Source organism: Gambusia affinis, linkage group LG21 (assembly GCF_019740435.1).
Source record: "Gambusia affinis linkage group LG21, SWU_Gaff_1.0, whole genome shotgun sequence".
Lineage (NCBI taxonomy): Eukaryota > Metazoa > Chordata > Actinopteri > Cyprinodontiformes > Poeciliidae > Gambusia > Gambusia affinis.
This window is the reverse complement of record NC_057888.1, coordinates 22,811,168-22,824,042: the sequence shown is the minus strand read 5'-3', so window position 1 is coordinate 22,824,042 and position 12,875 is coordinate 22,811,168.

Sequence of the window (12,875 nt, the reverse complement as noted above, 5' to 3'; positions counted from 1 at the left end):
TTCTAGTTAGTGATGGTGAGATGAAGCCTCATGAGGCATTGAACCACTTGAGCCAACTGGTTCGAGAAAGGGTTCATTTCTTGAAGCTTCATGTGCACACGAAACCACCTACTGGCCAGGTGTATAATCACAGCCCGCTGTATCTTAACACGTGTGATGAATTGAATTTTTGTCTATTATGGCTCTTGGGAATGACTTCACAAAAGGTGAAGAAAAAAAGAGACAAAGATACATATATATATATATATATATATATATATATATATATATATATATATGCAGAGAGAGAGAGAGGGAGACACAGAGAAAGGAGAAAATCCTATCCTGTCCCACAGCTATCTTAAAAATCCTAATATAAAAATTAGTCTAAAATCATTAAATATTAATCCCAGAAAAATAAATAAATAAAGGGGGAAGGGGAAAAAATTCATTTAGATCAATACCTTGCTTATTCCAGAGCAAATCTGCTTATGATGTGTGTGATGATGGTATTGGAGTTCAAGGTAACTCACATATCCTTAATATTAGAATTAAAATTAAAAATAGGATAGCTATGGGACAGGATAGGATTTTCTCTTTTTTCCTTTCTCTGTGTCTCCCTCTCTCTCTTTCTCTGTGTGTATATATATAAATTTTTTTTCTCTCTCTCTCTTTCTGTCTGTATGTATCTATCGCTTTCTCTCTGTCTCTCTGTATATATCTATTTTTTATTTTTCTGTTTCTCTCTATCTCTAGATCTATATATCTTTCTCTCTCTCTTTGCCTCTGTCTTTTTTTCTCTCCCTCTTTCTGTATCTGTGTGTCTCTCTGTCTGTCTCTCTCTCTCTCTCTCTCTCTCTCTATATATATATATATATATATATATATATATCCAAACTCTGCTATCCAAACTATCAAAACTCTGTCCACTCTCTCAACTGACCGCAACTCGCCTACAACAACCCACATTTTGAATGAAGCCTGTGGGGTTTCCAAACCCCGCGCCAAAATCTGAGCCACTTCCCGAAGCAGTCACGTGGTACAGCCGGGCAGCGAGGCTGTACGTCCGCGTCATCGTTTTCGGCTCCTCCCCTAAATGAAGCAAGCCTCGATACACGCTTTACGGAAACGCCCCCTCCATTACTCGACACACGCCTTGAAGCCTCGGCACATCACGTAACATCACTACTTCTAGTAATATATTCTTGTTGCCTCTCTCTAGTGATGGTGAGATGAAGCCTCATGAGGCATTGAACCACTTGAGCCAACTGGTTCGAGAAAGGGTTCATTTCTTGAGGCTTCATGTGCACACGAAACCACCTACTGGCCAGGTGTATAATCACAACCAGCTGTATCTTAACACCTGTGAAGAATTGAATTTTTGTCTATTATAGCTCTTGGGAATGACTTCACAAAAGGTGAAGACAAAAAGAGACAAAGAGAGAGAGAGAAAGAGATATATAGAGATAGAGAGAAATATATATACAAAAAAATCCTATCCTGTCCCACAGCTATCTTAAAAATCCTAATATAAAAATTAAGAACTTTAAAACTAACTAACCAATCCTATTTATAATAGTGAGATTATTAGTAAAAAGCTCAAATTAAATAAATAACCCAATTATAAGTCCTGAAATAATAAAGTCTAAAAACATTAAATATTAATCCCAGAAAAATAAATAAAGGGGGAAGGGGGGAAAAATTAATTTAGATCAATACCTTGCTTATTCCAGAGCAAATCTGCCTATGATGTGTGTGATGATGGTATTGGAGTTCAAGGTAACTCAAGTTAAATCAAGTGGTGAAAACTCACATATCCTTAAAATTAGAATTAAAATTAAAAATAGGATAGCTGTGGGACAGGATAGGATTTTCTCTTTTTTCCTTTCTCTGTGTCTCCCTCTCTGTTTTTTCTCTCTCTCTTTTTCTGTCTGTATGTATCTATCTCTTTCTCTCTGTAAATATCTATTTTTTATTTTTCTGTTTCTCTCTATCTCTAGATCTATATATCTTTCTCTCTCTTTGCCTGTGTCTTTTTTCTCTCCCTCTTTCTGTATCTGTGTCTCTCTGTCTCTGTCTCTGTTTCTGTCTCTCTCTATCTCTCTCTCAGAGGACGAGGAGTTGTGGACGACGTGCGGCGACCCGTGCTTTCCTATGACTTCCTAGTGAAACTGCCCTATTGGGTGGGGGAAGTTGTAGTGTTTATTTATATATATATATATGTATATATATATATATATATATATATATATATATATATATATTCTCCCTACCTGTCTCAAACTAAATAACCACAATCCAAACTATCAAAACTCTATCCACTCTCTCAACTGACCGCAACTCGCCTACAACAACCCACATTTTGAATGAAGCCTGTGGGGTTTCTAAACCCCGCGCCAAAATCTGAGCCACTTCCCGAAGCAGTCACGTGGTACAGCCGGGCAGCGAGGCTTCGGACGTCATCGTTTTCGGCTCCTCCCCTAAATGAAGCAAGCCTCGATACGCGCTTTAGGGAAACGCCCCCTCCATTACTCGGCACACGCCTCGAAGTCTCGGCACACGCCTCGAAGTCTCGGCACACGCCTCGAAGTCTCGGCACACGCCTCGAAGTCTCGGCACACGCCTCGAAGTCTCGGCACATCACGTAACATCACTACCTCTCTCTCAGGTGTTTCCTTGTGACACTCTGGAAATACCTCTGTGAAGCCGAGTTCCATGGCTTCCCAGATTTCTCCCCTCGTGATGCCGTGGTTCGTTACCCAATGGTTGCCCGAGTCCTTTCTTCGTTAAATCATTCCTGGATTCCCAGCTGGCATTTGGTTCGCTTTTCGTTCCTCCTCACCTAAACTTACCTGTCCAACCTCCACCGCAGTCTCCACCATCTACCAAAGAACTCAAACCGTCAAAACTCCTCTCTGGAACCCAGACCACTTTGAGGACCTCCACAAGGAGAACAAAAAGGAAAAAAACTAGAAAATTCCTTAAGAAATTTAACTGGGGCCTGCCAAAGTGTGCCTGTTGTTTTGAACCCAGCATTCTGATGCTAAAAATTAGCATCAATGGTAAAGAAAGCTGCAATTTAATCAATAGCATCTGGAGAATGACAAGAATATTAACTAACCTGGGTATACATCATTCAGTATGTTAAAATTAATGAATCAGCTAAATGTAGCCAAAATGCTAATGTTAGCGTAAATGCTGTCAGCAGCATGTGGGGCATCACTAGCATGTTGTCTGTAATTGACTTACTCCTTCCAGAAACATGGTTTTTATGACTTTGACGTGCAATTTGCTTGGAAAGTTTGACGTTTGGGCATTTTTGTTTTTGTAAAGGTTATTTAAGTCATTGTATTCAATGTAATATCACTGTGAGGCTAAATATATCGGTTATGTTTTTATATCAGAGTATTTTTCACTTTGGTTGCAATACTTGACTTCTATGTAACAACCAAATATTGCTGTTGCAAAAATCTATATTATGTTTTGCTACAGTTTGTCAAATTAAATTTGACAATAAAATAAAGCTTTTTTACAATACATTTGTATGTTTTTTAAATTAGAAAAATAAAATATTTTTTGAGAGTTTGGTAAATTAAGTTGCAAGTTCACATTTACACTTTTATAAATTAGCAAGATATGCAGTTTCATGAACTATTGTAAAATGACAACTTTTTGTAATTCTATTACAGGAATACTGTAGTTTTATTATGATAAAATTGTGATGAAATCACAATAACCATGTTTCATAATTACTGTGCTATTTTAAAGAAATTACAGTAAAATTATAATAAAAATTACAGTAAAACTAATAGAATTACAGTAAGGCTATTGTAAAAAAAATACAGTAAGGTTACTGTAATTTCTTTACTGTAAAAATTACAGTAACTGGCTGACAACCCTGCTGCCAGTAAGTTAGTGTAAATTCTACAGCGACTTTTTTATAGTGCACAGCTAGTGCTGTACAGGGTGAGCCGATGAAAACTAGCGGAAGAACTTTGCTCTCCCTAGCCACCATGAAAGACGCTATATGGATCTAAAGAAACTTCAAGTAAGCAAGCGCATGCTTGCTGCACCGTGGCTGTAATCTGGATGGCAGCAGCTGGAAGGACAACAGCTGCAGGTGGCGCGCCCAGGACACAGCCACAAAGAAGAATTGCCTCTGAGCCCATTTGGGGGAAGGAGCCGGCGGTCCACAAACTGAGGTTCCAACAACGGCACCCTGACTCTCCCAGTAAGGCCGGTGGGAAGGAGCGTCAGGCTGGGGGCCCCTTTTGGAAGAATGGGACAGCTCTGAACTTTGCAAGAAGTGACCCCAGTCATGCACAATATGTAATATGCAGAAACTTTTAATGTAATTTTCTTATCTTCTTTTAGTGTAGCTTGACAATATTGCTTTACTGAAGAAAAAAGTGACAATGCAAAAAAAAATTAACAATGTCATGATTTTAATGGTGAGTATCAATAAATCCTTTTGAAACAAAAGAAAATCACTGCTTTCAATATTTTCTGTTTAAACTTGACCAGAAAAATAAATAAAAAGCAGGAGCCAGGAACCGTTTCAGTCAAGTATTTTTTTAAAGTCGTTTCTAATTAAAAAACTTTCTTGATTGGTTGTCAATAAAGTAATTAAAAAATACTCAGATTTGAGTAAAATTAAAATTTTACAGTACTTACAAATTTCATTTACTACATTAAAAAAGTAGTAAATTTATACAAACTTCAGTTTTGCTTGATCTACTGGACAAAATTAAGTTCACTTTACTTGAATGTTTTCTTTCATGTAACAAAATAAGTACTTTGAATAAAGAAGAGTCTTGCTTGATAAACATAAAAAAATTAAGGCAACTATTTGCATAATTTACTTGAGTAGATAGGGCAAAATATTTTTATCAGTACAGTAACAGCTTGTAAAATGTGAATGAAACCTTGTTGTTACTCCCGGAGTTTAAGTATACACTATATGCACTTTTTTTTTTATCTCAGTCAAAGGTCAAAGTCAGAATTTATTCGGATGTATTAAGACCTACATTACAATATTTTAACCAAAAGTCCAAGTCCAAGCTGCATCTGCATTGAAAAGTAAAAATAAGGTTTTAATATTAGCCTTAAAGCAATAAATCTACTTTATAAGTACATGAAGTTGATCCCAGGTAGTTGATTTCATTGTTATTTATAACCTAATGCTTTCCAAAGTTTTTCTATTCTATTAAAACAAGTTCCTTTCTAATGTCCTTTATTTGGCCATTGTCTTTATGGAACAAGATTAATTAGCAAACAAACTAAGTCGACAAGCCTTGTCAGATTAGGTAGAATTAGTGGTTACCCATCAGAGGAAAAACAGATTAAAGACCAAGCCAAAAGCAAACATGAAAAGGTCTGTTTATCACTCTTATTTTGTGGGTGGGGAATAAAGTGTGTGCTAGTACAAAAGTGTGAGAGGTATTTCATTTCTCAACTAATGAGAAAAGAACAAGTAACAGACAACTGATTTTGTATGCTAGCATGATTATGAAAAGGTCTATTTGACAGAGGTGGAATGGGAGCTTTGTTTTCTACTAAATGATAATGACTCTTTATTTCAAATATGATAAAAGTGTAAAATCACACACATGAACATACAATATATAGAAACACTTTTCCAAGTTGCTTACAAACTAATATAGAGGGCACTATTCTCAACCATTTGTACATACACTTATGAATACAGTAATGGGGCTAAAATTCTTTAGGAATTTTAAATGATTTATTTGATCTGTTCTACATTTCACAAAAATAGCAGCTTCGTTGAAGAGTAAGACTAGAGAGCTGAGTAAGAATCAGAGCACAAACAGACCTTGTGACCAAGAGAAAGGACAAACACAAAAAAAGTTTATTATTATGGAAGAACAAAATGCCAATAACAGTGCAAAATTGATAGAAACACAAGTAAGTACCAAAATCATAAACATTGTGTTATGATTCCAGCCCTTCAGCTCTACCTTGACTGTGCTGATTACTCATTACCCTCACCTGCTCTGTGCTGCTCCCTATTTAAACAGCTGCTCGTCACCAGCTCAGGGCGAAATCATCTATTCCCACCGTCACAGCTTTCAAACCTTGTCTCATGTTCCAAACCTTATCTCATGTTCCAAAGGGTTTTCTGATCCTGCCTGTTTTTGACCACAGATGCCGTGATACCCTCAGTCTAAACTAACACTGAAACATGTAGTAGCTCAATGTTTAATAGCCAAAAACAGCAGTTGCTTTTACCTTTCGTAGCTTAGGAGATTTAACACATTAATGATATGGCAAGGTGGAGCAAGGACACAAGGTCATTGACATCAACACCCCTAGAGATTGGGTCCATATAACACAAGATAAACTAACTTCCTGCCTAACTAAAGAAACACATTATGAGATACAGCAATCCAGATGAATAAACAGACTGTTATCCTGTGAACAGCTGAAATGTGCCGTACTCCCAATGAGAGGGAAATAACTTACAAGCCAACCCACCAAAGCTCAAGACTGAACAATACTGGAAAGCTATATGGAAGAAAGAAGTGAAAAAACTAATCTTAGATCCTAAGACCCAAGAGCTAAGTAGGAACTAAAACCTGAACAAAACTTGGTGACTATCACAATTACAGACATCCAAAAGAATTGTACAAAAATTGCACAATTCTTATACAATTCTTTGCAAATTCGACATTGGACATGATCCAAACCTGGAACAATCCCGTCCAACTACGGATCAAGAACATGTCTTTCCACAACATAGAAGCTCCGACCAGGCGTCATAAAATAAGCAGACACAAGGATCAACACATGACAGAGGCTTCAAAAGGAACTAGCTAAAAACAGATGAGCCAGAAAAGCACACCAGTGATAACTGACTACCTATTTTATTTTTTTTTTTTTTTTAAAGAAAGCTTATGCCTCATGAACAAACATATATTTTGGCATGCCTAAAACTCTACAGGGTTATGAACACTCTGAAAGCCTTGATTGAAAACTCCAATTTCAACCAATTGTTCAAGTCTACATCTTCAAATGTGACATATATCAAGAAGGCTGTCTTACCCACTGCTCTGTTTCCTCAGCCAGGTAATAAACAAAGGGCATCTAAAAAGGTACCGAATGTATAATATACATATATATATAATTCTCCCACTTGGGAATGAATGAATGAAAAAATAAAGTATAGAATTAATACATCTTCATGAGGCCATGGCCTTAGATAAAGTGTGCTGTTGCTGTCTCTTGTGTATTGAGTCGGTTTTGGAGGCTTAACACAGTCATCTTTTAACAATGTGGGTTACATTTGATGAATATCAATAAACTACAGGAATTAGTGACAATAGATTTCTTTGACCTTTGAATGATTAACAATAAAAATGTTATTTCATGAAAGCAGAGCTTTATTTCAAATCAAAAGAATTCCATATCATTAGTGTATTTGTCAAAGCTGTAAGCTTGTTCTATTCTTGGCTCTAATAACAACTGCATATTATTTAGAGCCACCATGGGTCCCCACTAATAAGCACCCATAAACCCCCTCATTATAATGCAAGTGGAAGCCCAGTCCAATCCTTACTGAAAATGAACAAGAATACCATGAGGGATTCAGAGGCCTAATTCATCCCTTCAGTGGCAATAGGCGAGTCTCAGCCAGCTAGCTAAGGGAGCATCATTTATGCTAACAGGAACTGTGGAGACTAACGGGGCCTGTGGAGGGGAAATATCATTAACATAATGCTTCATTTATATGGCAATCGAAGCAGGCACACAAACACACACAGATAGACACACTTCCTTTTTGTTATTTGAGAGGAGGAAACATTTTGTTTTTACAGTTATGTGAATTTCCCTTTCTACCTGACATATTTAATGCCATCTGTGTTCATAAATTAAACTATGCTGTTCACATCCTTTTGAAAATGTATAAATGCATTCACATTCACATCCAGAGTCATTGTAAGTATGTCAGACAGTGTTGGGGGTGGAACCAGGCTCGGTCCCAGCTCTTTGTTTGATGCCTGTATGGCCTTGGTTCCATTTAATGAGCTGTAATGGCAGTCCAGAAGGATTCTAATTAATCTGAACACACATAAAAGGTCTGTCTCTTCCTCACTTTTTCTCTACCTCTTTTCTTGTCATTGCTGACATCTCTCTTTCTCTTTTAATCCCCCTTCTACCTTCATGAGGTCTATTTTTGCTTCCAAAGGTCTCGCCTTCCTTCCTTTCTTATTTCCTTCAATTTTTTTCGTCCTCCATTTTACCTCCCTCCCTCCAGTCTGAGGTGGCTTCTTAATTGCACCAACCCACCAAAGCTCTGGCTCTTATAAAGATTACATAGCTATTTACAACAGCAACAGCAGCCAGAAGTCATCCAGGACCCTGTTAGCCACCCATCCTATCCCCTAACTTTAAGTGCCCAATATTCAGCTCACAAAGGTTACAGCACTGTTTTCATCAGCCCCAAGTGAAGACACTAATGAATGGTTTGATGCTTGCTCCTTTGCCTACTAGCACTGTGAAATTACCCCTTTTAAAGAAAATAAAATTATCACTCTTCCTTATGTGTTCACATTTGAGTTGAGTTCTTGATTAGTCAAGACACTGAGCTCAAAAGGATTACACCCGTTGGAGAACCAGATTAACGTTCTGTGGCAGAACAGATGACAACTGTTTATTTGCAGTACATGAAGAGCAAAGTGAGACAGAGTGGAGGATGTTACATCATCCATAAATTGTATGGGGGGTTCCTAAACATTAACAATTTCATAAATGCTACACTTTCCAGAGTTCTGACTTTCTTTTGCCCTCTTTAAAAAAATGAAGTGCAAACATTTGCAATGAAACTATGGCAGATATTTCTACACCAGAAAGGTATGTGCATGTCAGAGTTGGGATTAGGGTTGCAAACTCCTTGAAGAATAAATAAGGGACACCTCTGGCTGACCCCATTACCTTCATCCCAATGGCATTTTTTTCTTTCTTGCTTTGAAATGAACTGTAATTTAATTGGATGCACGTCTTTGAGTGATAAAAATATGCTTGGAAAACAAATTAATTCATTGCTAAATTATTTGATGATTATGTCAATATTTGATTAATCACTATTAATCTGATTAATTGCTTCAGCACTAAGCAGGACATGTCATAATTCAGAGAAACAATTTGCGTTAATTTCCAGTTAAGTCAGGAAACTGGCTTAACTGGAATAAATGTTTCCAATATCAATTCTTTTATTAAAAATTACTTCCTCAAACTCAGAGGAAGATTGGATGTTGAGGACAAAGGATACAACAACCAGGATGGTTGACCTATATGACATGTACATATAGGTCCACACACTCAGCAGCCCCGTTTTTCTGAGTGTGTGGAGGTTTTTAAAAGACAAATAAAACCATTTTTTTTTATTTTCCCAGGTTTCTTATGTTGGTTTTATGTTTTGTATGGTTTTAAGATTGCTTTCTATTGTAAAGTACTTTACAATTTTATGTCTGTGAAAAGCACTTTATAAATAAACTTGCCATTGATTATAGATGTACTCCTGCAAAAGAAAACAGAAAACTAATTGCAGAATCTTTCATACATAGATGATTCAGATCATTACTAATCAGAGCTTTAAAGTTTAGACAGGACTCTATAAAATGTCATAGAACATAATATGTAGTTACTTTAACTAGATGGGCCTTCAACGTCTGAGCTGCTGCTACATCAAGGATCTCTTGAAAAACAGGTAATAACATTCTTCAGTAATAAGGACGCCATCATTGATAATAATAGCATTGAAGCTTGTCATCTTCTTCCACAAAAAATAAAGGTGTTAAACTGCCCATTTTAATGCGGTTTACCAATAGGAAACATAAAAATGCACTCCAAAAAAAAAAAAAACAAGGGAGGAAATTAAAAGGATCCAATGTCTATGTAAATGACAAAAATCAACACAGATATAGTAAAATGAGCACGTTTTCTCAGAAAACTGCAAGGTTTATGCCAGATTAAACAGTTCACCAGAGGAAGCCAACGTCCTGCCCATCAGACAAATGGAAGAGAATATAATATATAATATATATAATATAAATATCAGAGAAACTAGAAGACAACAAGGCAACTTCTGCTCAACTTTATGAAATCCAGTAATAAATTGAAAATATACATATGAATGTACAGGGGTTGGACAATGAAACTGAAACACCTGGTTTTAGACCACAATAACTTATTAGTATGGTGTAGGGTCTCCTTTTGCGGCCAATACAGCGTCAATTTGTCTTGGCAATGACATATACAACTCCTGCACAGTGGTCAAAGGGATTTTAAGCCATTCTTCTTGCAGGATAGGGGTCAGGTCACGACGTGATGCTGGTGGAGGAAAATGTTTCCTGACTCGCTCCTCCAAAACACCCCAAAGTGGCTCAATAATATTTAGATCTAGTGACTGTGCAGGCCATGGGAGATGTTCAACATCACTTTCATGTTCATCAAACCAATCTTTCACCAGTCTTGCTGTGTGTATTGGTGCATTGTCATCCTGATACAATGTTTAAACCATTGGATGCACATGGTCCTCCAGAATGGTTCGGCAGTCTTTGGCAGTGACGCTCCCATCTAGCACAAGTATGGGGCCAAGGGAATGCCATGATATGGCAGCCCAAACCATCACTGATCCACCCCAATGCTTCACTCTGGGCATGCAACAGTCTAGGTGGTACGCTTCTTTGGGGCTTCTCCACACCGTAACTCTCCCGGATGTGGGGAAAACAGTAAAGGTGGACTCATCAGAGAACAATACATGTTTCACATTGTCCACAGCCCAAGATTTGCGTTCCTTGCACCATTGAAACCGACGTTTGGCACGAGTGACCAAAGGTTTGGCAATAAGAGCCCGGCCGTGTATATTGACCCTGTGGAGCTCCCGACAGACAGTTTTGATGGAAACAGGAGAGTTGAGGTGCACATTTAATTCTGCCGTGATTTGGGCAGCCGTGGTTTTATGATTTTTGGATACAATCCGGGTTAGCACCCCAACATCCCTTTCAGACAGCTTCCTCTTGCGTCCACAGTTAATCCTGTTGGATGTGGTTTGTCCTTGGTGGTATGATGACATTACCCTGGATACCGTGGCTCTTGATACATCACAAAGACTTGCTGTCTTGGTCACAGATGCGCCAGCAAGACGTGCACCAACAATTTGTCCTCTTTTGAACTCTGGTATGTCACCCATAATGTTGTGTGCATTGCAATATTTTGAGCAAAATTGTGCTCTTACCCTGCTAATTGGACCTTCACACTCTGCTCTTATTGGTTCAATGTGCAATTAATGAAGATTGGCCACCAGGATGGTCCAATTTAGCCATGAAACCTCCCACACTAAAATGAGAGGTGTTTCAGTTTCATTGTCCAACCCCTGCCGGGTTCTCCGGCTTCCTCCCACAGTCCAAAAACATGACTGTCAGGTTAATTGGTCTCTCTAAATTCTCCCTGGGGTGTGAGTGTGTGTGTGCATGGTTGTGTGTCCTGTCTGTTTTCTGTGTTGCCCTGCGACAGACTGGCGACCTGTCCAGGGTGTACCCCGCCTCTCGCCCGGAACGTTAGCTGGGGATAGGCACCAGCAACCCTCCCGACCCCATTAGGGACAAAGGGTGGTTAGAAAATGGATGGATGGATGGACACCCAAGTTGTGACAAATGCAAACAAAACATTAAAGGAATTTGGAAAACTTTATACAGCTTGAAAAGAGAGAATTCTTCCGAAACTACTCACCCTGAATATTTTATCTATAATGACTAAACCCTGAATAAAATGGTTGGTATAGTGAAAAGATATAATGAATATTTTGTAAATGTGGGGCCTGAGGTAGCAAAACAAATAAATGAAACCTACAGGATGGGGACAGTCTGGAAAATTGTATAAAACCAAATACATCATCTATGTACCTGATTAATCAATGGACTGGAATGAAATTAACATGTCACTTATTAAGAAGATAATCAATGACATTGCAGACCCACTGACTTACATCTGCAACTTGTCATTCATAACTGGAACATTTCCAAATACAATGAAAAATTCAAAGGTTATTCCTCTATTTAAATCTGCAAATAAGCATATTTTGAATAATTATATACCTGTGTCCCTACTTTGTCAATTCTCTAAAATACTAGAAAAAGTGTTTAGTAAAAGGTTAGATCATTTTATTGAAAAGCAAAACATTCTGACAGATTGTCAATATGGCTTTAGAGAAAACAGATCAACTTCAATGGCACTGATGGCGTTTCAGTGCTTCTCAATTCCAGTCCTCAGGCCCTCCTGCTCTGCATGTTTTAGATCAGTGGTCTCAAACTCCAGGCCTCGAGAGCCGCAGTCCTGCAACTTTCAGATGTGCCTCTGCTGCAGCACACCTGAATAGAATAATTAAGGCTCTGGAGAACTGGTCTACACAAGGTGGAGGTAATTAAGCCATTTCATTCCAGTGTTTTGTACCTGTGGCACATCTAAAAACTGCAGGACTGCGGCCCTCGAGGCCTGGAGTTTGAGACCCCTGTTTTAGATGTACCTCTACTCCAGAGCAGCTGATTCAAATGACTGCATGACCATCAAGTGCTGCAGAAGCCTGTTAATAACCCACATATTCAATCCAGGTGTGTGGCAGAAGGAAAACACCTAAAACATGCAGGGCAGGGGCCCTGAGGACTGGAACTGAGAAACACTGCGTGAACAGAAGAAATCACAGACTATATAGATAGACAAAAGGACATTTGCAACTGGTGTATTTCTAGACCTTAAAAAAGCCTTCGGTACCATCAATCATAATATCTTACTAAAAAAAGGAAAGGTATGCAATTAGAGGGGTAGCATTAAACTGGCTTATAAGCTACACTGGTCAAAGGAAACAATTTGTAGAATTA